General features: G+C 38.1%; 2 long non-coding RNA genes across 3 annotated transcripts; one reads left to right on the top strand and one right to left on the bottom strand.

The window, feature by feature from the left end:
* LOC146465998 (uncharacterized) lies at positions 1-27,997 on the bottom strand. 2 transcript variants are annotated; one of them, XR_014868137.1, is made up of 4 exons: positions 27,806-27,997; positions 21,151-21,220; positions 8,658-8,799; positions 1-158 (listed from the first exon to the last, which is right to left on the bottom strand). It is a non-coding gene; the product is annotated as an uncharacterized LOC146465998 (long non-coding RNA). The 2 variants fall into 2 exon arrangements; XR_014868138.1 differs by having other exon boundaries at positions 21,151-21,213; positions 27,802-27,996.
* LOC146465999 (uncharacterized) lies at positions 2,066-8,661 on the top strand. The gene is made up of 3 exons (XR_014868139.1): positions 2,066-3,486; positions 4,104-5,301; positions 8,414-8,661. It is a non-coding gene; the product is annotated as an uncharacterized LOC146465999 (long non-coding RNA).
* Position 27,998: the final 1 nt, after the last annotated feature.

Below are 27,998 nucleotides of genomic sequence, written 5' to 3' on the forward strand. Positions count from 1 at the left end.
AGCCACCAGCCATAGTTTGTCTTAAACTCTCTGTAGGATGAACACAAAGCTTTGTCCTTCTTTCTTGGATTCGTCAATGTCCTCGATCAGAGAGATGCACATGGAATGATTGAGCTTGGGCATCAGGCTACCGTCATTTTTCTCTTTAAGGATCACGCCTGAAAAAAAAAAAAAGAGCAAAAATAAGCAAACGAGTTGGTCATGAGACTGTCTTTGTAAATAAGTACAAACTTCGAACACCATTCAGTGTTAGAAAGGTTACACTTGAAGGTGTTTGTTTGTTCTTCTCCGTGTTTCTTTGTTTGTTGTTCTTTGTTAACAATATTGCATGAACTCTCAAAAAACCTTCTTTTATTTCAGTCCGTGATGCCAAGTGAGAAAAAGGCTCACTTAGCACTTCTACGACCAACAATTATCTTCCAAATATGTTGAGGTCAATACATTGGAGGAGTCCCACAAGGTAGGATTTTAGGCCTGTCTTACATACAAGTCAAAAAGTAATGTATTACCAAAATTAGTAGATGTAAAATAATTGGCGCATTTTCTTAACAATGGGAAGCAAAACCAAAACCTACCGAAACTTGATCGCACGCTTTTTTCCCGCGCTCGACGCCGGTTACATGTATTTGCTTCAAAATTTGAATGGTTCATTGGGCTGTTTGCGACTGTTGTTGGAGTAATTACTCAGTTAATAGAGCACTGCACCGGCATCGCAGAGGTCATGGGTTCGAATCCCGTTCAAGCCTGAATTTTTTTTTCCAAGCTTTCTTTTCGCAACTGCTTAAGTTGCATAGTAACTGCGACGATCTTTCTCTTATTTGAGAATTTTTTTGTTCAAAACGAAATCGATTTAGAAACTCCACACTATACGTTTGGCTGATGTTCTGCGTTAGAGCAAACGGCAAATTTGTCATTCTTTCCAATCACTACTTTGCCACTTTGATTAGTTTAACCTTAATGTGCTGACGATACAGACAATTTTCTCTACGGCGGATACCCGCGGGATAAGCTCTAGCATCCCTCAAGTGTCCGCCTTATAGAGAGTTAGTTTATCCTGGCACTTAAAATCAGTGACGCCAGAACTGGAACAAGATCCATATCGTAACAGTAATTATAGTCCTTTTCGATGGTGATCAGTTGAAATAATAGCTTGACTCAAGCATCTCTTACGGTTCATTTCGTGCTTATCTCTGAAAAAAGCAGCATGATGGTTACCCCAATTTTCTTTCTTGATACCAATAGCACTTGCTAAGTTCTGCTTCCACAGCTTAGTTTTAAAGCGCAAAAACATCCCTGTATTAGCAGGCACCACCCATAGGAAACCCGAGTATCTCGAAATGCGCAGTAACAAAAGTAGACACCGTCCTTAAAGGGACAGTATCACGCTAATTTTAGTAACACATCGAAAATCGGAAAGACGCTATTCGGTTGATTGCAGCCAAGATATAATGACAAAATTCCATTAAAAGACTATCAGAATGCCAAGAAACTATCCACGGATATTTTCGCCGGCAGGTGACCAAGATAGAGAGGGGTTTAAATTTGAAAACGTCTGGCGGACGTTTTCAAATTTCGCTGTTGTAACGCATCAAAAATCGCTGGTTGTACTATATTTTGGTTCAACCTTTCGTCTTGGAATCGCTATTAATATTTCTTTAAATTAGCGATTGAAAAATTAATTAACACAGTGTTCAAAGTTTAAATTTAGTGAATTTTGGCCAAAAATCATGATATCTCCCATCGATCTCCCATGATACTGCCCCTTTAAGCAAGTGAAATTCACACGAAAGCACATGAGCCAACTATATCCACGTTGGAGAACGTTTATTTACAGTCAAGTGAATTTCGGACCTTACGCTCGACCAAGTGTAAGCTTCGACATGATTATATCCTTTCTCTGCCAAAAGTTAACACGACCGCGGCTAAGTATGGTCTCAAATCATGGAGATATTTTGCCGCAAAGATATGGAACGAGCTAACAAATGACATTAGCTTTTACAGTTTTTATACCATGAATTGTTGTTCATTTTTTTAGTTCCTAATTTTTGATATATACTTGGCCGTGGATTACCTGTAAACTAACTGATTAAGCAAAGCGTAAATATCGCACGGAACCAGCAAAACATGTCTGCATTGGCGATTCCAAGTTGTTTGGCTGTTTAAATCGTTGCATCATGGGCCATGGATGGTTTGACGCTATAAAGCAATAATTAAAAGTAAAGTTTGAAAGGTGGTAGCACCTCAGGTCTTTGTGGCACAAGTGATAAGGCGCAGAACTTCCATGTCGAAGGTCTCTGGTTCGAACCCCGTTTGGGCCAAGGAATGTTTCCATTTTTTTCTTTTTTAATTAATAAAAAATCCTAAAAAAAATGTAAGTTGCATAGAGTGGGGCATAAATTAGGCCGCTTAACAAGCTTTTATGGCTTTCTTGTAGAATTCACTCTACTCTGAAAATGCGCGATCTATTTCATAAAAGAGGGGGACATATGACACATATGGCCACACAGTAAGAATTGAACCTGAAATTCAGGGAATGAAGTCGAGTTTCCTAGTCAACCAACCTCTCAGCTGATCAATATAAGAGCTGGTGATTCCTAGGGATATGCATCAGCAATATTGATGATTTCTGAGAAAGCCAGAATTAATCTGGGGGACCGCAAGAACTGAACCACAAAAAAGGAGACAATTTTCTTCTAGAGAGCCAAGTATGAGCGACTTTTCACCAAACAGTGAAGGAGACATTATTTTGCTTCATTTCAACCGATGTGTGATTCCAATGGGTACCGTAAGTTAGGGACCTTAAGGAGGTCTGGCTCCTCTACCCTTGCTAAGCAGGAGAGCAGTGATCTGTACAGGCCCCGAAATGATCCTCAACTCCGAGCTGATCCCCAAATTGTCAGGATCATTTCGAGGTCAATTTGTGGATCTATACCGGGTTGGGGATCATTTCGGAGGCTGTACAGATCAGCAGCGGGCGCATCATCAAATGTCATTCCCCGTGGTCTCCGAGGTAACAGTGGGCCTCGGGAATGAGTGGAACAGCTGCGTTATAGTCTAAAGAAGAAGAACCGCCATGATTAGTAACGGCCCCTCTCTTCAGCGACATTTGATCGAAGCTTTCCACATTCCACCATATGATACTGAAGGCGGGTGGGACCAAGTAGATTACAACTGTGCGAGGTTTAATTTTGAAAATCCAACCCAAAGGAAAACAGCCTTTCTACGCAACACAACTTGGCCCATGGTCGAACACCTCATCTTGGCCACAATTTTTTCCCCCTCTGCATGTAGATATACCCAAAATGATGGCAGGTTAGTCGCAATACAAACCTTTTCAACACATGTTGGACAAGAAGTGCGATTTTGGAATCGTTACAACTATTTTAACGGCTACGCAAGGACTTATAGCAACACCATTAAGGTTGTGTACGTTCAACGCCAACATCTGTTGAACGTAATAACGACGTACCCAGTCTAAACCAAGAAGTAAATCAGAGCTAGGCCGCTCAATGTCACTCTCCACATCCCGTTTTCAGAACTGACAATGTACCTTTGTACAGTAAAATCTGTAGCCGGAGCAAGACAGCATGTTTGTGTTCGCCAATGGAGTACAGTAAGTAATGAAATTCACTCCGCCCGGCTTTCAGGAATGAAATCCTTACGAAACAAGGCTCGAGCAAGCAAGATCGATTACTTTCTGTTGTCCTTAATTTAATCAAGTTTCAGATTTACAATCAAATCAAATCAACCGTTAAATCTGAGGTAGGCTTAAAACAACTGTGCGTGGTTTAATTTTGAAAATCCAACACAAAGGAAAACAGCCTTTCTACGCAACACAACTTGGCCCATGGTCGAACAGCTCATCTTGGCCACAATTTTTTCTCCCTCTGCATGTAGATATACCCAAAATCCAAAATGACGGCAGGTTAGTCGGAATACAAACCTTCTCAACACCCGTTGGGCAGGAAGTGCGATTTTGGAATGGTGTTAACCATTTTGACGGCTACGCAAGGGCTTATAAAAACACGCTAAACGTTGTATACAATCAACACCCGTTAAACGTAATAACGGTGTACCCAACCTAGGCCACGGAAGCAAATCAGAACTAGGCCACTCGATGTCACTCTCCACATCCCGTTTTCAGAACTGACAATGCACCGTTGTCCCGTAAAATCTGTTGCCAGAACAAGATAACATGTTTGTGTTCGCCAATGGAGTACAGAAAGTAATGAAACTCACTCCGCCCGGCTTTCAGGAATGAAATTCTTACGAAACAAGGCATGAGCAAGCAAGATCGATTACTTTCTGTTGTCCTTGATCATGTGTATTTAATCTCTCAATAAATTTTAAAAGCTTTGATTTTGCAAAGTCATTCCAAATAAAGAAAATGGAGCAAGGTGTGTCTCACTCTTATTTTCCGGCGTCAAACCCCAATCTCACAAAATTACAAAAATCTCCGAGACTTTGGAACAGAGTTTGTTCACAAATTTCTGTTTTTCAAAGCGTCATCAACTAGTTTCAGTTTTCTACTGTGCAAACAGAACATTCACTGTATAATTTTGTGATTAAGAAGTCAAACCACGAGAAAACCAAGAGAGCAAGCAACAAGAAAGACGAAGAACCCATCAAAAATGGCACACGTTGACTACTTTTAAAGTTCATAGTTTTCCATCCGTCGTCGAGTCTACCTCAATCACTGATCTGCATGGTTTCTATCGTGATGATTATTTGTGCAAAAAACATTTATTTCGGCTGTCGAGATTAGTAATTGCCTTGAAACATTTACCACAGTGCCACTCGATAAGGTAGCTTCGGAAAAACGAAAGCCCCTACCTCCTCCCCCCATCCACTTAGTGAAGCCTCCGGTGTTTTAGACAAACACACTTCACGCAGTTGTTTCATTAAGAAAATACGTCAAACGCTTGTTTATATTTGCATGCATTACCTCCCCTCTGTCCTTTGTCGGGTTTGTCGGGTCCTGGTACCAAAAAGCCTTTCAATTGGCAAACAATATGTACATAGCTGAAATATAATTAACATGTCGGTTATTGAGGCAAGCTTCCCTCGAGGGGCGAAGTTTTTTCGACAAAACAGCCCGAGCCAGCCGAGAGACGATTTACAAATGATCATGAACTAGTTCGGAGAACTATTGAGACGAATGGGGAATTTTCCGTCTTGATTTAGCTTTATTTGGGAAAATCAAGATCTCTGAGACACCATGTCAACCCAAAGGTCTTTGCGTTGTAACTGCAAATCCAGCTTGCTGCACTTTTGAAGAATATACAGTTCAACCGAGCAAAGGTAATTAACTTTCCATGCAGTATACTTTTGCTCTTAAATAGAGGCGAGTCGCAAGCTTTCATGACTAGTGTATTGTCATCGGATAGGAATAAGCGTTTCCTCGACTTATTTTCTCAACTCGAATATTTGGACGTCGACTAGTTCACAGAGTAAAAATATATATATACTGAGTAATGAAAGATTTATAGATTAGGTATCCGGTCAGATCGTTCGAAGTCAGATCGTTCCACAGTAAAGTCAGATCGTTCCACAAAAAAAGTCAGATCGTTCCACTTAGAAATGGTCAGATAAAACGATGAACTGATGAAAAGATCATGTACCTGCATTCAGTAAATACCCATTTTCAAGTCGTCACAATTTTTAAAACATGATGAAGCTTAAACATTCCAAATTTCGTTCGATCCCTGACAACGATTTTAAATTTAGCTGTTTTCACAAAGAGCAAATCGATGAACAATATCTTTCTCAGCCTACAATTCCTTGTGATGTACCTATAAACAATGTTTTAGCTAGAGGAGTACATTTATAATTTCTAGAAAATCTCTGAAGCTAATTTCTCTTTTATCGTACGAAAGCTCTTGAATTAATGAACAAAAATGTCCCAACGTTTTGAAGTTATTGCTTCACTTTCTCTATGTAGCATACAAATTTTGTGCTTAACGTGTTAACAGCTCGACACCGAACCACGAAAAATCACAAATTTCTCCTCCCAATCGACTAGTTATGTGAGTTTGCCGACACTTGTGTTTAAACACAACTACGAGTAAAGCAACCTTGCAGTTGATTTGCTTACTTCTTTCTAATTAAATAATCAAGTGCAGGTCGTATTTATAGCAGGTCAAATTTATGCTTTATGATTACAAGGTCGGTGGTTATGTGATGGTACAATTTGCACCAAGCCCGTGGTGTCACCCTTCAGAGCCCAATCCATTCCAGAAAAGTTCTTGGGAAAAATTACACTAAGTGGTACTTTGAGCGCGAATATGGTACTTCGTAGCCCATGTACTCTGCGTATCTTGAAGGGCTCCTTTGTTTACGAATAAACTGGTGCCCCAATACTGACCTAGTTATATTAGCATGTTTCTGCCGCTAGACGTGTTGTCATAGTACCTCTAATTTCTTGAATGCATACTTGTATTGGACCTTCTCGAACTAATCGATATTACCCTGGATGTGAGGGTCTCTGACGGCGAAGGCGTATTCCAGGGTAGGGCGGACGAGTATATTGTAAGCAGAAGTCTTACATTGTAAGTGAAGTCGATCTGATCCTCAGGATCATTCCCAGGAAAGTTTACAGATGTCAAATTACTTTGCTGGTGATGTTTTAACCAGCGTTGACTTATTGCCTTATGACTTATTAACACTTAAATTTTAAAATTGACTTAAAAACATAAGACCACCAGCAATAATTGACTGTTGTCATTTGCTATCAGTTTCTGGTGACTGCTTTAAATATTAAAAGCTAGCATCTGTTACCAAGGCAATAATTTCCATGTTCTTTTTTAAACCCCAGTTTCGGTGTGACCAACAATGTTTAGTTCTGTTCCTGACTTTGAATGTGCCTGGCAAAGCCATTGCTATAATCTGTTACTTTTCTTAAACTGCTAGCTGAGAGAGTTTTACAGGGAAAAAAATTTGTTTCTGTTTGTTTTTATCATGGCAATGTTCATGTATTTCCAAAGTGGGCCAGAAAGTTGTTTAACAAAATCCTGTTCCACGCATCCTTTTCAAGGCTTGAATATAATAATTATTTCAGCAACAAACCTCTTTACCTCACACGATTAAATTGCATTATCACTGTTTGGGCAGTTTCTTATACATGAAAATTTCCTTTCAATAGTCTGAAAAAGTCTGAAATGTTGAACACGAAACAACACAACTACAGTGCTTCAACTCAGGGAGTGAAGTCTGTTTTGTAATGTTTGGGCAACCAATAAATTGAGCCATGATTTCAAAATTTCAATCCAATGAATTTTGTGAGCCCTTCACAAAGCAGATAACTGTCAAGTTACTCTAACTTTTCAACAAAATTTTTTAAAATAGTAAAGTATGTCACAAAAATCATTTTGGAGAGACAAGCACACTGGTATCATCATTCATCTTGCTTCATTCTTCCAATGAACTGCCAGTATGCAGCCAATTTCAATGAAAGCATTCCACCAATTAAAAATTCAATGTCCCCAAAAAATAGTGATATTTTCTGTAGGGAGAATTTGTTTTCTCCAGGGAAAGATGTTGTGTAATCAAAATCAATTGCACGTGCATGCTTCATATTCCCATTGTGTACGCTGATAATGTCAGCAAGCAAATACTATACCATAAGGAAAAAAAATTTCTCCCACATTGAAAATGTCATAAAAATTAATAATATTGGTTCATTCATTAGCTGTGCGTTCATTGAGATATGAAGCACTTGGGAAGTTTGAAGAGCACTCAAGTAGCTAGAGTTGAACTCTTACACGTCTTTCATGTTGTCCGAACTTCCTACATGCTCTATATCTCGATGAACATATGCTGAGACATAAACCAACTGTTGCATAATGGTGACATCTATCAGTATTGATTGTCATTGACTGCTATCTCTCGTTGATTTTATTTGTCATTTCAAAGGTTAGACAGTATGCAAAACAGGAAAATAAGAATTATTGTTATATACCTAGACTTTCACTCAACAAAACGAGCACTGTGATTGGTTGATTCTTGGTCACGTGCCCCTGATCAAATACAAATGTATCCTGACCGGGATACAATTCCGCAGTCGTTGCCCTCTCAGTTGTTTGTTTGTTTGTTTGTTTTGCTGTGATTGTTGAAGAGAAAGTCTAAATATATATATCAAAGCACTTAATGTATGGTCCCTCGGGAAACTAGTTAGTTTTGTTTTCCCTCGAGTCCTGATGTTTCCTGAGACGAAAGGAAACATCAGGAGTCTCGGGAAAACAAAACTAACTGTTTCCCTTGAGACCATACATTAAATTTATATTACTGGTGTCCAAAACCCGACAGGGGGGCTGTGACTTGTAAATGTTGATGCCAGTATTCAAAGATCATGTTAACAGTCCTTTGTTTCATTCGGCATTCCCTCTCACACAAAATATGGTATTTTCTCTCCTAGATCCACATCATTTTTGCCTGGAGACGCTGTGATTAGGGCATCTAACTTTTAATCAGAGTTTCAGTCGGAAGACTAGGTTAGTCTCCTCACCCAAATGACAAATGGGTACCAGTGACATACTGCTGGCAGAAACCCACTGATGGACTAGCATCCCATCCAGTGGGTCTATAACAATTTATGAAGTTAGCCTCTGGAAGTAAGGGCCACATAAGCTCTGACATAACAACTTTACCTTTTACCTTACCTGAAAGTGCACTTTCCCTCTGGCCCATATTCTGTCCACGATCCACAATATTTTTGCCTGGGAATTTTTCCACAAGACCAGGTTGCCAAGATTTGCTTTCTTAGATGCTCCATATCACCTCACAAATTCTGAGAAAATTAATCTGCGCATGAAAAAGGAGAATTTCTTAGAAAATGCAAGTTTTCCCCTAGTATAAAAATGTCAACATTAATTATATTAACAATGTGCAGTGCCAGGGAATATCCATACTCCCCCTGGGAAGCTTTTTGTTTTGCACCCCATCCCCTCCCCAACCAGGAAATGTCAGGTTAGTTTCATCCTTTGCTTCTAAATTTTTGATTAAGACCCCCAGTCCCCCTAGGAAATATTTACGATCTTCCATGGGTTGGGTATGGATTTATTCTGGAACTGCACAACACTGGAAGGAAATAAATTAATCCACAGCAAAAATTGACAGCAATGGGCTTAAGCATGTGCATGTGTTCTTAGACCATGCATTGAACCCAGTGATTAAGCCACTAGACAAAAAAGTAAGAGTTTTCTGTAAATTTTTAAGAAGGAAGCAAAGGGAATGGCATGTTCCGTCGAAGGAAGTAATTTTGATGGTAAACCAGCGTACAAAGAAAGTTGTGTCCCATAGCCTGGGGCTAGTGGATTTTGTGATCCGTCTAGCAGATTGTGACCATCACTTGCCCGACGGGCTATTAAAGTTTTTTGGGGAATGAAAATTACAAAATTACTGTAAGACATACTTTTTTAACTTTCACCGAAAGCTGTTTTTCAAGCTGATCTCACAATTAAAAGGAAAATCTTTTGAAAATAGGATTAAATTTCATGCCTGACATAATGCGTGAAATTTTTCCTTTGAAGTCCAGTCCACGCAATCTTCAAGTAAAAATAATTTGAAATATGACTTACTCTTGCTAAATAAGAATTATTTCAAAGAAAGCTAGTTGTCTGTATTATGCTTCACTACTCTGGTAAGAAAGTTATTCAGTTACGTTCATGGTTTTGCATTGTCACGTGCATTTCAATAAATTCTACACGGTATGCATTAAACAAGATGATGAAAATTTATTGATCATGTCCTATTGCTTTCCCATAAACTATCAGATGTAAATTGCAAAAAATGAAACATTTTTTTTTCCTTTGAAACCTTTTTCAAAGCTGACTGGATCTAAAAACGTTCAATTCAACAGAAATTCTGCACTGATGCGTGACATGGCACTTTCCGCTTTCGGGTGAAAACTGACAGCCAAACTATTTTTTATTTTTTTTCAGAAAACTAATCTACTTGATGTAATACTTTTGTATGAGAAGCAAAAATATGATGAAAGATGTCGAGTTCTTATACAGCAAAAAGATATGATTAGCAGTGAACTTTTCAGTTAATAAAAGTGCTCCTTTCAGCTGAAGACATTTTCTGGTGGGAAATACAATTTTTTGGCAACAAAATGCACAATCAAGTTCTGACCGCACTAGCCGGCAGCTTTCCTCATTGTTGCATTAACGTGTCTACTGGGAATTTGTTTAGTTTCAAATTGGTTTTTCTCAGAAGATGTCCGTAGATTAATTCCAAATTGCGAGATGTATGTTAGTCATCCACGTGTTGCACGTGCTGAGATTCATACACATATTCATCACTTGTTTCTTCATGAGACCATCCTTTAAGTATCTGGTTCATGTATGTTCTAATGATTACAAAATGTAATGAGACTTTGAAGAGGTAGGAAATACAGCTTCTAGTTAATGTACATGTAGAAATTTTCATAAGAGGTTTACATTAACTAGTCAGTTAGACGTGTTAAATCATGTTCAGGAAAAACATTTGCAAGTTTTTTGGAACTTCTTCCTGCTTGTTTCATCTTAATTCTTTACTCCATCATTTAATCACCAGTTGCATTTATAATGAAAGAAAGACAAAGGCATTCACAACCAAAGATTAACAGTGAGTCATTGTGCCAATGTGTTAAGTTCTTACCAGGCCAACGTATTTTACCGTTAATTAAAAGTTTTGTTAAATCATGGTGCCATGGATTATCAATTATTAATAAAGCAGCTAACTATACAGTCGAACCTCCACTAACGGCCACCTCTCTACAACGGCCACATTTTTTTGTCCCCGCGGACAGTCCATACATATAAGCTATTGTTTAAACCTCTCTACAACGGCCACCTCTCTACAACGGCAACAGCCACTAAAGTGCGTCCCCAAATGCCAAAATAACCTCTCGACAACGGCCAGTACAGTTTTTTTTTGTAAAAGACACCTTTTTTATAAACTGTTGCAGTAATTGACATTTATCTTCGGAACATTACCTTTCTGTATCCATTTGATTGTGTTCCATTTAAATGCTGCAGTAAGCATAAATTGTCTACAATAATATAGCGAATGTTGCGAACCTTGTTCGTTTCGTCTTGTTAACATTTTGATTCAAAATATTATTTTATTATATTACGTTGTATTGTGTATTTTATCTATATATATTATTTAAGATTGGATTGCCATTATAGGCTGCAGTAAGCATGAACTTGGCACAATAAACACGTTGCACTTCCCGAAAAAAAGGTGTCATATTACACCCCTACCTCCCCATAACGGCCACCTCTCCACAACGGCCACTTTCTTCTGTCCCCAAGGTGGCCGTTGTGGAGAGGTTCAACTGTAATTACTAGTCGTGTAATTAATAATTACCTTATTAAAACACGTAGTAAATAAATTAGTACTAATTGTAAATGTTGTTTTCAGGCTAGTTAAAATGACTTCCAGGCTAGTACGTGCCCGAAAGGCAAGCTGTAAAGCTGACTTTCTTTGCACCCTGGTAAACCCTAACAAAACCCAGGGTTGGAGGGCCTCCCTAGGGTAAACCCTTAACCTAACTTTGGGCCCACATGACTTCAGGTCATGGTGTGGGGTTGGAGACTGCTGGGCTGTGGTCCAAGATATGGACCAATAGGCTGTGGGCAAAGAAACAGAATTTGTTGAGACAACAGGAACAATTTATTTTAACACCAATTAGTGCAAAAATTCCAAAATGGAAACAATGTTCATGGAATTGTCCCTAAATGTAAGGGTTAAGTAAAGAAATCTGACCACTTCAAGCATTTGTCACAATGTCCATGATACGGGCAGATCTCCACCCTTATAAATCAATGCTTTTTCCTTTTTGGAGTGCATTGAGAATTTGGGGCTAAAATAATGGAGGTTAAGCTGGCAAAATTTACTGACGCACCATTTAATTAATGACATGGAAATTAATGTTAACAAAAATTAGCACAACAGAAAATTAAATGCAAATTCTTAAAATTCACGTTAATTTCATGAAGCATTAATTTCCTATAATAAGGTTAGTTATTGTCAAGCAAATCATAGCAACAAAGTTAAGGTCATTCCAAAATTATCTTTGCACGTGTTCCTCAGAAAAAAAAATTGTATGAGCACTGTTTTTATAGAAATCCTAAAAACTCTATATCACTGTAACACTTAAAATAATAAACTGTAGAATCTGAAGACAATGCTACTTTTAAATATAAATTTTTGGTAGGCAACTTCAAGTCCTGAAATTTAAAACTGACAATGAATGCTTTCACTGGATTTTTTTTCCCCTCACATTAATGCAGATATCCTAACAAACTGGACTATACTACTCAGGGGATTGCGCCAACAAAGGGTGTCAGACTCTCAATATTTCCATTGGTTCCAGAGAAAATCTACTGTACAGTTTGTCTCAACGTATGTCCAGAAATGTACCCGCCCCTGAAATTGGGTACTTAAGGACCGTGCCTACTAATACCCGGTTTATGACAATGCGGAAAAAGTAGATCTTAGCAAGGGCTATTGGAATCCAACAAGAAAATTGGGGGTAACCACGCATTTTTCAGAGATAATTAAGCAACAATATCTCTTAAATGCGCCAAAATATAAAGCAACGTATGGGATTTTTTCCTAAATTGACGCTTAATTATCTCTGAAAAATGCATGGTTACCCCCAATTTTCTTTTGAGATACCAAAAACATTTGCTAAGTTCTGCTTTCTCCGTATAGTTTTAAACCGCGCAAAAATATTCCTGTATTAGTAGGCACCACCAATAGGAATCCCGAGTATCTTGCGATGCGCAGAACATATGCGCAGTAACAATAGTAGGCACCATCCTTAATATGAGACAAACCTTTGCCATTTTCAAATGACTTCATGTTTGACAGAATTATTTGTGTTTTAGTAAGAATGTGTTTAGCTAAGAATTTAAGGTACTGTAGGGGTAATGTTGTGGTGCCTATCATACAGTACAAACATCTCATTAGCATGCATTTCTGGACATTTCTCGACTCGTGCATGTAGTTTTTGCACCCTATTACAGCCACTGTCAATGAGACATGCCACCAACCAGTGGAATAAACAACAGAGAAAATATCTGCAGAGACTCATGGCAAAACAACCTTTGGAACCCACAGGAAGGGAATGGCAGTTAGGTTCTCCCTGTTTTACTTCTGTGCACATGTATTGTAGTCAACAATGGGAAGAACAAAATTAAAAGTTCTGGTGTGTTGCATTGTTGTGCCTATCTGATGTCTCTCAGTCCTCGTTCTCCAGTCAGTGAAGTTTAAGGTTGTTCAAACCAGGAGCCCTGACTTCACTCTTTGCAAGAAATTTTTTTATCGCATCACAAAATTTGCTTTATTCCTTCTCTTGGGATCATGGCTTAGCTTTGGTTTGTATCAAAGCCTTTTTCCTTTTTTATGGAATGCAACACACAAGTAACAATTAATTCAAGTTGTAGCTATGATGAGACATATTCTGTTCAACATATTGGGTTCGATTATCATGGGCAACCTATTAACAGTTTTGATGCTGAAATTCAAGGTAAAACAGGCCCGTAGCAAGGCTAAAACAACTGGAGGGGCTGAGCAAAAAATGGTCAAACAAAACTACTCTTCCCCCCCCCCCCCCCCGGGCCGGTCACTCAAAAAACAGACCGATTAAACAGTTTTAAAATGCAATGGCAGAGAACATCAAAAAAGCAGTAGATTTAGTAAGTAAAACAATAACTTTGCACCTGCATCACACTTTTTGGTACAGTTCTTTGCCGTTTCTTTTACGCAGACTACCACATGAAATTTCCTAATTTCACGTTTGAAGGAGGACATAAAAAACGACGACAGATTTTTCTTTCGCATTTTAAATTTGGAATCAGGCAGTAAGAATCCGACTGTAGGAGAGGACATACTTGTGCAGCTTTTGATAATTACGCGTGAACACTAAATTGTTATAAACTAAGGGCATTTATATTGCTATCAATGAGCGGATGTCAGTTTATTTCAACAGCTGTCAGGGCTTGAAATTGGTTGATTTCGATCCATTTTGGTTCTTTTTTCTGATTCACAAGGTACCGTAAGAGTGCCTTTGTTGTTGTTGTATATAAAAACAAACTGTTAGCGAAGGAAACTGACAGGCACCGTAGTAAACAAATTATTGAAGGTTGTGAAAAGGCACTTTCAGCATTAGAGTTCTAGACTGATTGATCAGTGCACATTTATTTGTTTTACTTATATGTTTTTTAGCACATTGATTTTGTAACTTCCAAAAATTCTGGGGGGGCTCAGGCCCCCCCTGCCCCTCCCCCTGCTACGGGCCTGTAAAAATAGTTTTGTGGCTACTAAAAAGTTATTATAATTATGGGTTTGAATGAAAATTCCCATATGGTGTAAGTTTCTGCAGTTATCATATGCTAATGAAAAAATTTAGGCCCCCTACAGTCTGAACTCTCATATGGAACCACCTCCTGTTAGTGACCATCCGATCTTGACATTTTAGGTGGTCACTTACGGGAGGATTGACTGTATGGTACATGAAATTAAAGCTTCAGGATGAACACAGCCTGGAAAAAGTTTAGTGAGGAGTCCATGCATTTTGGAGATTACAACACTTTAGTGGCTATTAACTTTATAAAGTTATTTTCCTCAATAACTCACACAGATTTAAAGACTTGCAATGATTTTTCTATTTACAGAAATTGCCTTATACATTTAAGGTATTCCTGGAGGCTAAATCGAATCTTTCGGATCATGACCTTTTTTTAACATATGCGAGATTACTTGAAATGCGACCCGTAGGCCAAATTTCAGAGATCAGGACTGAAGCCTTCGCGAGTAATAAGCGAGATAAGTTTGGTTTCTATGGGGTCTTTCGCGGGGAAAACACAGACTGCCTACTGCGAAAATCCTTTCGTCTTCTTCGTGTACAATTCCCCAAAGAGTATGATGTTGACAGATCTGTCAATAGTGCTCTCTTTTACATGAAAGATGAGACTGTTCTGGAGTTCTGTGAGTTCTATATGGATGAAATAAAGTTATTGTCTTCACTACAGACATTATCTTTCGCGATTAACTCACTGGTGAGCGATATAGGAAATGAAAGCATGGATGCTCTTGACCCGGAATTTCCTCAAAACCGGTAATTTGAACTTCTCAGCATTGCTTCTTTTGATCTATTGCGTGATTAATATTGTTTGTAGTAATACCGCAATTCCCTTCTTAGCGCGATTACTTTACGAATAAACGCTATTTCTTCTTTTCAACTCTTATAGCCAACTACCTAACAGCACACGCTATTCCAATATTTCCCCTTCAGGTTTGCTGGAGCCCCGAACAGGTAAGGGTGGCGCGAAACCCAAGGAACGATTATTTAGACTGCGAGCAGTCGTACTTCTTCCCCTCATGTCACGCACAAAAAGCAACGGTAAAATTATGCGGTTTCGCCGATTGCTAGATCTATCGCGCGCTAGATGCGTCCTACAAACATTAGGAGAAGACTGTCTCTTGAATCTTGAAGCCAGGAGAGAAATGCCAGCGACGAAGTGATGATTCAAATTGCTCTAAACACGTTCTCGAACCATTTCCAGAGCCTTGGGCATCGTGAAGGCTTTTCGACCAGCCTTTCGGATTGCTCACCGCAACAATTAAATCTCTTTTTGCAATAAGTAAGCCACTCTATGCAATAAAAAAATCTATAATATATCTCTCTCTATGAACCATGAATTTGATTGTTTTCCAACATCTCTTCCATAAGCATCGCATCAAATATTGAACGTGTCAACACACGCTGAGAGGAGACCATCGAGGTGTCGTTGCTAGGTGAAGGTGATAAGCTGAACGCTGATTGGTTTTGCGGGAAAAATGGACACTATGTATGGGCTTTTCAGCCATATTTGGGGGCCTTATTTTGCGTTTTACCGCTGGAAATAATAATTGTGGATACCGAAATCAAGGCCGCCATTGAAATAAACAGAAATCCATCGAACATGAGCAATTTTGGGCAATTTTTGGCCGATTTACGCACAGAAAAGGCTTACGATGTTTGAGATTAGGGAATATTCATTATGTTTTCTTCAAGACGATATGGCATAGATGCTTGAACAGTTTTAAACTGCATGAGAAAAGGAAACTTTACACCGCAGTGCGCAACAGAGAGTGCATTGGATCGCGAGAGAGTGGACCTTACTTTCCATGAAGGTAAACTTTGTGAAATTTTGCTCTTAAAACAGTTCAAAACAAAACTACAATGCGCACTCTGGTGGAAAGATGTGTTTTTGTGTATTTTAACTGTGTCCCAAATTTTAAATGAAAATAATAAATTCCCGTTTGCATTTGATTGATTTTAGAAAATTTCTTATGAATGACAGCACCCTTAAATTCTTAAAATTCCAGACATACCATTAAATATTTCTTGTAAAAACTAATTTTTTGGGAATCTATATGAATTGATGAATTAGTGGTATTAAAATGACATCTGTATCTTAAATATTGGCTTAGAAACAATGTTTTTAATTAGTGTTTAAAATTGAGCGAATTTAAGCCTCCAGGAATACCTTAAATGATTGTTTTCCTACTTTGAATCACCACAGTGAACAAATAACACTCAGATAGGTAACAAGGAAGCAGGGCCACGTTTTTCAATAAAGGTAGATTAGTGATATAGACTGAAGTATACCAATAAATTGTTGTGAAAAATACTGCACTGGTTATCAATGAATTGAAAATTTGGAATTTGACATAAGTTGCATCCCTCCCACAGGGACTAGGCCAGTACCCACTTATTCTTCTTGCACCTTGCATCAATACCCCGGCGTCAGGGTGACCATGGTACCATGGTTTTTCATTGCCAACCATGGTTGACCATGGTCGACAGTGTTGTGACCATGATGCCTGACCATGGTGACTCTTTACTGCTGACCATGGTTCATGGTCAACCATGGTTAAAAAATATCACTATCAAGTATTGAAAGATACTGTGTAGAAAGTTGCAGTTGATGTGTGTGAGGATGAAGAAAAGTGATTTTCATCAATTTTAGATCACATTTATAAGCACTGAAGTGAAATTACTGAACACCATGGAAAACCATGTTCAACCATGTCCAACCATGTTCAACCACGAATGTCACTCATGCGCTAGATAATAAATTCGCTAATACAAAATTAAAATTTTTTTTATGTTTCAACACATTTACAGCATAAATTTTTGCTGATTCACTATAATAACTATAACAGAAAGGAAGATAAAATAAAACTTTAACACTTTTGTGTCGCTTTTTGTCAACCATGGAATACCATGATTGACCATGTTCAAGAGGACTAACCCTGAATAGTGATTTTTAGTATATGTTTTTCTTCACTTGGAGCTCTTGTCTAGTTAGCAGGACAAGTGGTAGTCCTTGTTTTAAAAATTCTAGCTTGCACACGAGGCTTATGCGGGGAAATTTAATCTTTTCACGTGCAAATGGTTTCTAATATATTCCCCCGCCTGAGCCTCCATTGCAAGCTCGATCCAGTTCAATACCAAGAATACAAATATGGTCTATTCACATGTATAATTCACAGTTTCTTTATTGTAGGTTTTAATCTTAACCATGGCAAATTTTAATTAATATGCAACAATACTAAAAAACATGAGCTTACAATTTTATTATTGGTCGTACACTGAACTGCATTTGTGAAAACACTATTACTTTCAAACCTTCTTTGATGAATCTTGACTCCATTAAATGCCAAAAAGAACAGCAATGTTTTGAATCATAATTCCAACGACCTTCATGCGCAATGCTAGCTTTTAAAATGAGCAAGAAAGCGACTGCATGCAGCTGGAGTCTGACTGAGTACCGGCAGCCATCTTGGATTTCATTCAGACTGGGAAGACTGGGCATGAACAAAGCCATTTTGGTCAGCAGATATGGCACTGCAGGCTCGGGTAAAGACCGTTTCATTTTAGATTTTAGGCGGGATTCAAGCGTTTAGGAGACATTTCCTCTGGATTTTTTAAGCTAAAAAATGATGGATTAAAGCAGCAAATGTGGATAACTACTTTTAGAAAGAGGTAAGATTTCACACAATAATTTTGATGAAAGACTACGTGACAATTCGTGATTTTATAGATCTTCTGGGCGAGTGCAATTGCCCCTCTTGAATTTTATAGAGCAAATTCAAGATTTTTGAAGTAGACTTTCTCTATTTATTTTTAATACAAAGCTTTCGCATTATTGTTTTTACGGGGTAATAAATATTATTATTATTTGTAGCCGGTTTGATATAATGTCTTGGTATAAGCTGAAGACTTACATGATCTTGATTTGAATGAAGCATGGAGATCAGTTCATGATCAACTTCATCAGCCCAATTTGGGTGTATATTTTTGTAACTGTCACCTCAGATGTTAGAATGCACTCGTTTTACTCAGAAACCAACAAGATGACACTGTGATCACTCAGAAGAACTCACTTAAAGCGCTCAATTTTCTGTTTTACTACAGATTTTCAACTCAATATTGTTGTCAAGCCGATACTCAAGACTGTACTGAGCTTCAGAGTGAAGTTACCAAATCCTGCTCAACAAGATAAGTCGACCACTATGATCGTTGGACTCTTAGTTTTAACTGATTCATTTTGTTATGAACCGTGCCTTTTGCTACTACTGTACTACTTAGGAACATTAATTACATGAATTTACATGAATGTAAAGCCTGATCACAGAAGATTAATAAATTCCTGTCTATCCCTCAGTCACTACTTGTGGTTAAAGCCTTTAGTGTAATTTTAAGCTTTATAAATGAAGCTGTTTCCATTATATTATGGCAAAGCATGAACAGTGAAATGTTTTCATCAATGAATTCCATGGAAATTCATTAAGAATGCAGTTGTGTTTTCAATGGAATAGTTCTTGTGATTAATCAATAACTTCCAGATTTTAAACGGTACCAATCTAGTGAAGCATTGACAGGCTCTGTCATGGTTGACCATTATGTTATATATTATATTGGTATGTTATTTAAATAGATCAAAAATAAGGCATGTTTGACCATGGTTTTCCATGGTATGTATCAAACTAAGGACATGTTTGACCATGGTTTTCCATGGTTTGTATGAAACTAAGGACATGGTTGACCATGGTCAAACATGGTATGTATCAAACTAAGGACATGGTTGACCATGGTCAAACATGGTATGTATCAAACTAAGGATATGGTTGACCATGGTCAAACATGGTATGTATCAAACTATGGACATGGTTGACCATGGTCAAACATGGTGTTTAACCATGGTCAACCATGATTGACCCTGTTTCTTTCCACAGCCAGCTTGACCATGGTCAGCCATGGTCGGCCTTGTGCCATTTAACGTTCATGGTCGACCATGGTTAAACCATGGTTGCACCATTGTCAAACCATGGTTGACCATGGTTGGCATCCATGATCAACCATGTTTAAACCATGGTTGACCATGGTATGTCCATGGTCCTGTTGCAGGGGTAAGAAGTTCAGTACAGTAAAGTGGTTGAATGGGTAATTCATGTTTATAAACCTCTGTAAGTTTGCACTTAATATAAGGTCTTGTATTGTTGGTACAGTTTTTGCTTGATCAAAAATGTGTTATTTCCCATGTTTCTCTATTTAAAAGCTTAAAAAAATAATAATATACAAGTTTGGGACTTTGCTCTAAAACTGACTGCTAATAGTATGGTTCTTTGTCCACAATGCAGTCAAAAGGGTTTAGTGTTACTGTACGAATTCAAGAATGCTAGCCCTACCAAATAAGCTTATTTATAAAATACAATTTTCCTATTTACATTTTCTAACCTGGATGAGACAAAACTGAGACCTCAGACCCAAAAAAACTGAGATCCCCTGAGCATGTCTAAAGCACAGACCCCTGCCATGGGTATCTGAAACAAATGTTCAGATCTGAAAAAACTCAGACCCAGTGTATATATACCTTGTCTTGTGATACCTTACACAAGTGTTTGCCTCAAGCAGTGTGTTCACCTGTCAATACATCATATAGAAAATGAAATGTGCAGTTCAAAAAAATATCCATACTCCCCCCATGGAAGGCTTTTTTGTTTTGCACCACTCTCCCCCTAGGAAATTCTAGTTTACCTTCATACTTGGCTTCTAAAATTTTGGCTTTTTAGACCCCCTCCTACTAGGAATTTCTGATGAGCTTCCTTGGGGTGGGTATGGATTTTTTTCTGGAACTACACAATCTGTAGAAAGTGCAAAAGTCAATTTGGGATTTTAAAAAAAATCAGTGATCACACTGCACTGACCATAAAAATAGTACCTCAGAGATTCAAATCAATTCTTGGTTACTTATGCAAATTACTAAACAGCACACATACCCTCGGTTGTTTTATTTTAATTTTTTTTATGCACAGAAATTGTTGGCCAAAACTAACAACTTGAATAATCCACAGATGTTTGTCATACACAATTTTCATAATTCGAAAACCTAAAACTTGTGATGTAGGCAAACAGTTAAAGGCTAAATTGAATAAGCATTTTGTAAGGAACAGTCGTAAAGATTGAATCACAAATTTGAAATGAATTAATTTAAATGAAAAATTTGTGCAAAAGCCACATCATGATGCAGATTTGATTATTAGCAAGAGGTAAACATGACCCTGAATAAACCAAGATACGAGTGAGTTTTGTCACTCTATCTCTTTACAGAGCAAAGATTTTTGACAGAACTTTCCGCAAAAACACACTGGTTTCAGTAAGACTGGGTTGCATCACTTGGAGGAATTAAAACCTTTTCTTCTGAGAAGGCAGACTTGTTCATTTTGAAGAGACTGATGCTGAATCTATCTACTGTAGTTTATCCCTTACAGATTGAAAAATCATACCCTTTGCTGCTTAGCATACAAAAAAAAATTAATAAATCCATGGGATGCAAGACAATTTATATACCATTAGACAGTTATTCCAATTGTTTTGCTCATTCTTTCTTTTCTTTTTTTGAACTTACAGTAAATTTACTATTTAAAAATTACTCTAGACTTCCATTGTGTCTCATTTGTTGTGTGTAAAATCACCCATTAAAACACAGTCTACCAGAACTTAAATTTCCCCTAACGTCACATTTTACATCAAAACTGGGAAACAATTTCTTTCATGTTATTAGACACCGACACAGAAAAGACTGGCAAGAGTCAGTTCAAACTCACCAACTGGAAAGAAGACCGCATGAGGGGCCTTGGGCCAGTGACCCTACACCAAGGGCGATGTGGCTCACACCTGCAAATGTGAAAAAGTGTGTGAGTTCTACAATAAAGTGGCAAATATAATGGGATGTTCACTGTATTAAGCACATGTTCATAGATCTGAACATGCACATGTTCATAGATCCGAACATGCACATGTTCGGATCTGTCGTCTGTGGAACGATTTACCGCTTAGTTTAAGGGAATCAAATGCCTTGTCAATCTTCCGTAAGAATTTGATGAACTTTTATTATGATAAGTTTAAAGTTGATTTTTTTTAAACTTTACATTGTACGTATTTCACTTGATTGATCCATTTGTGTAATTTTTAAGATAATTTTATTACTTAATTAATTCTATAGATTTGTTCATGATGTAATAATAGGTGACTTATTTTTAAGAGGTGTGGTACTCTGTTTTAAGCCTACCTCAGATTGAACCGTTGATTTGATTTGATTGTAAATCTGAAACTTGATTAAATTATGTGCTGCCAAATAAGGGAATCACATATTCGGAGTAAGACCTCAGGAACTGTGGGTTCAGAGGTTATTGCTTGCTAACATTAACTTTAATTTTATGCTAAAATATCACAAGAAACATCCACTTTAATGATGTGCAAGGACTTGATTTGAATACCAAGGCCAAATCATCACTTTCATTGGTTTTGCACAGGCCCTTCTACGTTCGCAGCTTCAGAACGTACACAATTTTGAATATATCATTGCCAATATGATCATCAGAGACGGAAAAACAGTTTTCACCATGAATATAGAATTTCAGGACTAATACACAAGGTAGGGAAAGTTAAAGTACTCTAACATGATATGAAATAAATGGAATTGCAAAAAACCTTTAAAAGAAAAGAAGAAGGAACGCTTCAAAGTACAATCTTCACATTTTCACTCCTATAAAGGCCAAAAACTTGCAACAAGTCTTTAAAGTGCAAAATTTGCTTCTGTCATATCACAAAAGAGGTAATGACTTACAACTAAATAATGCAATCATTTAACTTAAGATGCTCGTCAAGCTGCAAAGTTGGACCAAACAACTGGCTTTTGATAATTGTGTGATCCACCAGCAAAACAACAATCATGATATAACTCCAGAAGAGCTCTCAATTCAAAGATTTTTTAGTGACCTAACCATCCTGGGGATCCGGGAGTATGTTCCTGGTTTTAATGCCTCATTAATTTCAAAAGACCCTCAAAACGTCTTAGTTCTCTAGAGTGGGAGCCTTAAGGTGGCTCCATAGGGTTTTCACTTATAATATGGCACACACTATGTTACACATCGAAATCCAGTTTCCTCTTATTTTCTTTCTACAGATTCATTGAATAAGATTAGATTTAGTTAAACATCTAATGATAAAAATAAGCGAAAGAAGTTTTACACTACGTTTCGATATCAAAACGTAGTGTAAAACTTCTTTCGCTTATTTTCATCATTAGATTCATTGAAATCACCCAAAATGTAAAAATCAAGAACAAAACTGTTTCCTTGAACCCTTGCTGGTAAAATAATGCCTTTCAGTCTCGAGTTAAAACTACTCAAACACAGGCATTTATTAGTATGTGTTAGGCTTTGATTTTAATTTTTTTCCATACCCTTCAGTGAAATCTTCTGAAAATTTTACAGAGCAAAAAAAATTTTTAAGAGCAAAAAAGGTAGGGGTTACAAAGGCAGATTCTTTGCTTTTTGCAAATTTGTGGTCTTTAATTGCCACAGTGCCTAAAATCTTGTCTTATAATTTTTTTGTGAATACCGAGCCCTAATTAGAGTAAATTATTTGTGCCAGTTTTTAGGCAATTTCACCGAAGAAAACACAAGAAAATCTAAATGATAGTTTACATTTTCATGGACAATAATGACATCTTAGAATAGGAATTCACCAAGATTGCTATTTGACCATGCGTATGTTTCTTTCCGCTGTACATGTTGATGTTAATAGGGTAAAGTCTTATGTGGATAGCTTCCTTTACCCTACTGGTTTACCAGTGAGAGTCTCGATCAATAAACTTTACCTCGTTCCAAAACGGATAATGGCCAGTCTCATAGGTGTGCTCAGAAATGGCCGCAGTCTGGGTGCAGGGGAGTTGTATATCCCTGTCATGCTCTTTGATTTTCTCATGCATAGATCTCCCTGTTTCCCCGATGTAGACTCTACCGCATTCACAGGGAATCCTGTAAACCACGCCATCTTGTTAAGCCAGATCAACGGTGTCCTTACGTCGCACCAAATGTGACCTAAGTGTCATTTCGGATTTGAAGAGGGTGTAAATGCTTTGTTATTCTAGGCAGTGGTGAAGAGGCTCCGATACTCCCTGTACATAGGGTAGGCTTCGGTGGCTCAGCCTGTTGAAGGATAGTGTAAACAGCTCTCCTCACTATGTCTTCTTGTTCCGCGTCAAGTTGTCTATTAAACTGCTGATTCAACCTTGGCGATAATCTCGGAGGCTGGGATGTTTGCAGGGGTCACACTGATCAATACTTAGCGTAATTGATTCACACCACCCTCAATCAGTAAAATGCGGCATTGTGAAGTGTCTGTATGACCTGGTGAAACGTCTCGTGACCAAACCATCAGTCATCTCTGAGGAGAAGAAGCATCTGTCATCTGTACTTGTCTCTAATGGATATTCTTCCTCCTTTGTGCAGAAGATCACCAAGGCAAGAACAGCCCCATGAAAGAGCCCATGGCAGAGTTCAAATCCACTGCTGTTTTACCCTGCTTACAGGGAGTATGGGAGCCTCTCCGCTGCTGCCTAGAACAACAAGGCATTCGCACCGTCTACAAATCCGAAACAACACTTAGGTCACATTTGGTGCAACCTAAGGACACTGTTGATCCGGCTAAACAAGATGGCATGGTTTACAGGATTCCCTGTGAATGCTGTAAAGTCTACATCGGGGAAACAGGGGGATTTATGCATGAGAGAATCAAAGAGCACGACAGGGATATACAACTTGCCGGCACCCACACCTCCGCCATTTCTGAGCATGCCCACAAGACCGGCCAATATCTGCTTTGGAACGAGGTAAAGTTTATTGATCGAGACTCTCACTGGTACACCCTTAGGGTCAAGTAAGCTATCCACATAAGACTTCACACTAATAACAACAACAGGGACAGCGCAATTGAAATTCCCGAAGTGTGGATGCCCACGATCAAGAAACACAACAGGAGAGTGGTACAACAACGGACCAGCAACTTCTCGCTGGAACAGTGAGGATCGAAATGCACCAATCACAGCCGACCATTGTGATTTAAATGGTGCCGCGTAACCAGTCAACCTAACTGCCTGATGAAGACTGGCAGTAAACAGTCGAAACATTGCGACATCTTAAGTGACTACATCGTGAGACAAACAATACATTTATTGTTATTGTATCTACCATGATGAACAATCTCGACAATTAATTAGCCTAAACAGCTTTCTTATCTTCTTGATAACCAAATCCATGTACTCTCCAATACATTGTGAACACAACATGGCACTTTGAACAGTCCAGCCTCAACTGGCACAGTACTGACAGTATTGTTATTATAAACTAATTGCGATTTTGAAACGGCAATTATAAACCGCATTATGTTGACGGCTAGTTGGGAGAAAATATATACTGGGCCTTGTGCTTCATAACTCCGCCCAATATGCGATTCATCCATTATTAAGGACAAGTAAAACTGAAAAGAAATCATTTGACGCCTGGTCAAAATGTATATTCTTGCCACCTGCGAACGTATCCATGGTAACATTTTTGGTGCGCAAACAAATTTCGTCGTAGGATATTTGAAATTTGCCGGCAATTTTTCGTGTCTAAAATCGTTTAATTGAAACAGAAAAAAACATTGAAATTCAATGGAAGAGTTGTCAAGGTCCCATATTGTTTCCTGTTATGATGAATTAGGCGAAAATACCAAATTTTGATATTTGCGAACATTGATGCCAAAACCGAAGCAGGAGACTCGCCGAATAGAGATGGGGAGCTGAAAACTCATGCAATTGTAAAATTAATCTTAGACGAAAGGAGATTGAAGAGTTTCAGAGAAAGCAGGTCGCAAAGAACACTGTCAAAGGAACTGAGAGTGCTATTCATTGCCCTCAATCATGGTACAACGATTAATATGGCAAGACACTGGAGTTGACAAGCATCAACAAAACCAACGCTTCCGACCTGCTAAAGCACTTCTTTCTCGAAAAACACAGAAGGATATGTTTGATCGACTGGTCAAACCGGGAAGGTGCTCTACAGCTGTCTATAACAGTACGGCCACAACTGTAAATGCAACAAGCACCAAGCACCAGCAGTTGTTCTCCAATCTTTTCAACTGTTCCACTTAGAACTGTTGCCAGGTTAACATTAGTTTCCCAAATGGCAAGTGAGTTTCCATTTCACAAAAAATGTTAAAGTGACATTGCCTCTGTTAATGGAAAGATGAATTTACAAGAGGTAAGCTTGAGACAATCATAGAAATGCATGATTGTTTTGAAAGTTTGTGTTGAAGTTTTGAAAGTTTAATCAACGCATATTAACCGCTATTTTAGATCTCTTAGAATTGCAGGTTTCTAATAAAATGAATTGAAAAGGATTGTATAAACATACTATTTGTAAAGAAGATTTCCAGTGAACAGGGAAATTTGAAGAAAACTGTTGAAATCAGAGCACTGAAGTCTGTTTTCAATTAATCTGAAAATTCAATCAACTCTGAGAGTAAAATGGAAATTCATTTGAACATAGCGACGCCAGTCACAGTCAGTTTTGACCAATCACAGGCTAGTATTTTGACAGAACATTTCGAATTTGATGCGTACGTGAGCAACCCAGCTCAGCGTCGCAAAGTCAATTACAATTTTGGAACCAATCACAGACTGCAAAAGTGAGACGGCAATACCGACATACAGTACAATACCAACGTCTCTTGCATAAGACTGAACTATAGGGGAATCACGATTAAACACAGTAGTATTTAGTTGTTTAAACCAAATAAGTCAAGTATTTCTGGAATTACTATGACTAATTAGAGGATATAAAACGTTGGCCTTTTTTCATGCCTGAGAGCTTATTTAGTTTGCTATAAATTCTAAGCCTTAAAAATTAAATTTCATAGAATAAGAACCTGATTTAGATTTAAGGTTTAACGCGTTCTTATTTAAAGGGTGTCTAAATTAAAAATTTTAGCCTAACAGGGTCTTAAAAAAATTCAGGTTCTTACTTGCAGGTTTTTGCTGCATTACTGTATTGCACATGTATGTTTCACCTACTAGCTGTTTTGCCTTTTTTATCTAAACAAAGGAAGTGTTTGGATATCATCAGGAAACATCTGTGAGCCAGGTCGTTTATTTAAAGCTCAAAAAGCTTTCTATAAAGGGTGCATGATGCTTTATAAATATAAAGAGAAACACAATGGAAAGAAATATTGGCAAATTAATAAATAAATAATTTGAAGCGAGCCTTCCCAACGACTGTCATTTGCAACTAGCAGTTATTTTACTCTAAAAAAAGCCGAGTGAAAACACATTTAACTTGCAATTGGAAAACCTGAGAAGGTAATGAAATCAGACTTCTGTTTACATTTGAAAAAAAGTGGGTTAGTCAGAAAATGGGAAAAGAAACATTTTAAGGGGCGGGCCGACTAAAGTGCACATAATGAAATACGAGGGTGCATTCCGTGTAATTCCCACGCCAAAGACAAGCCGGGAGTTTGAACCGGCCACCGAAGCGCCTACTATACGACAGGAAATTGTTATGCCGACCGCCTGCAGACCTTTTTGCCACACTGGGAGAGAAATCCTGGATATTTTAGTACAAAAATAATTAGTTTGAACAGTTTTCAACAGCCTAAGTAATCTTTCGTCAGACATTAGCCCCGTTAACGCCGCTTTCCAGACCACGACCGAGCGGTTTGAAGCCCATCTCCTGTATAGGAGCGGCTCAATGATCGGCTCGATGATTGCTGAGAAAAAGAGAAAAAGAGTGGGTTGCTCCCCTGAATTTTTTGGGCTTTACACTAAAGGGGTGCTTATTGCATTGTTTTAGCAAAAATACTTGTGGTATTCAGTTTACTCACGAAATTGCTATTTCCCCGCGATCTGCGCTATTTTCTCGTGTGTAGCTAACTAAAATTTTCCGCGACCCGCGCCATTTAATAACCCCGTGACCCGCAAAGATAATACCCCCTCCTTTACTTTATAATTTTCGTTGAACATCACGGCAGAAAAGCTACCTTTTTATATATATATACATATATATATCATACAAAAAAGAGTCTACTAAGATGCTTTTATAGTTTGAGTGACCATAAAAGCATCTCGAGCAGTCGTCGGGTCGGAAGGAAAGCACATGTAAGATGTAAACGCGACGTCACTGTGTTTACGTAAAGAGATTGTCGCCATGGATTAAAGTGATTTCGAAATCATCGTGATCAGATAGTAAATATGTGCGGTCTCCAATCGGCAAAGACTCAGAGCAAAAAGATTCAAGTGACAATAATAAGCTAACTTAAGCCAAATTAAGCCGACAACAACGAAGGCAACCGACTAGTACTGGTTGACGCACACTCCTCTGCTCACACATCTGCTGACACATCTCTGAATGTTTCGTCAAATATAAGCTTACTTACATTTCGGTCTAATATGAACTCCAAATGCTCTGTCGAGGATCGAAATTGGCAGAAGGCACCATCCAGCGTTTAAGGTGGTAGTTGTGTGTATGTCGATGAGTTAGTACTCTCTTCTGCTTGAAAATGTCGACTTACTGGATTTCACTGAAAGACGCACTCGTAACCTTAGAAGGCGCCAAAAAATGGAACCCCA

This window comes from Pavona decussata, unplaced genomic scaffold (genome assembly GCF_977016875.1).
Source record: "Pavona decussata unplaced genomic scaffold, jaPavDecu1.1 SCAFFOLD_154, whole genome shotgun sequence".
NCBI lineage: Eukaryota > Metazoa > Cnidaria > Anthozoa > Scleractinia > Agariciidae > Pavona > Pavona decussata.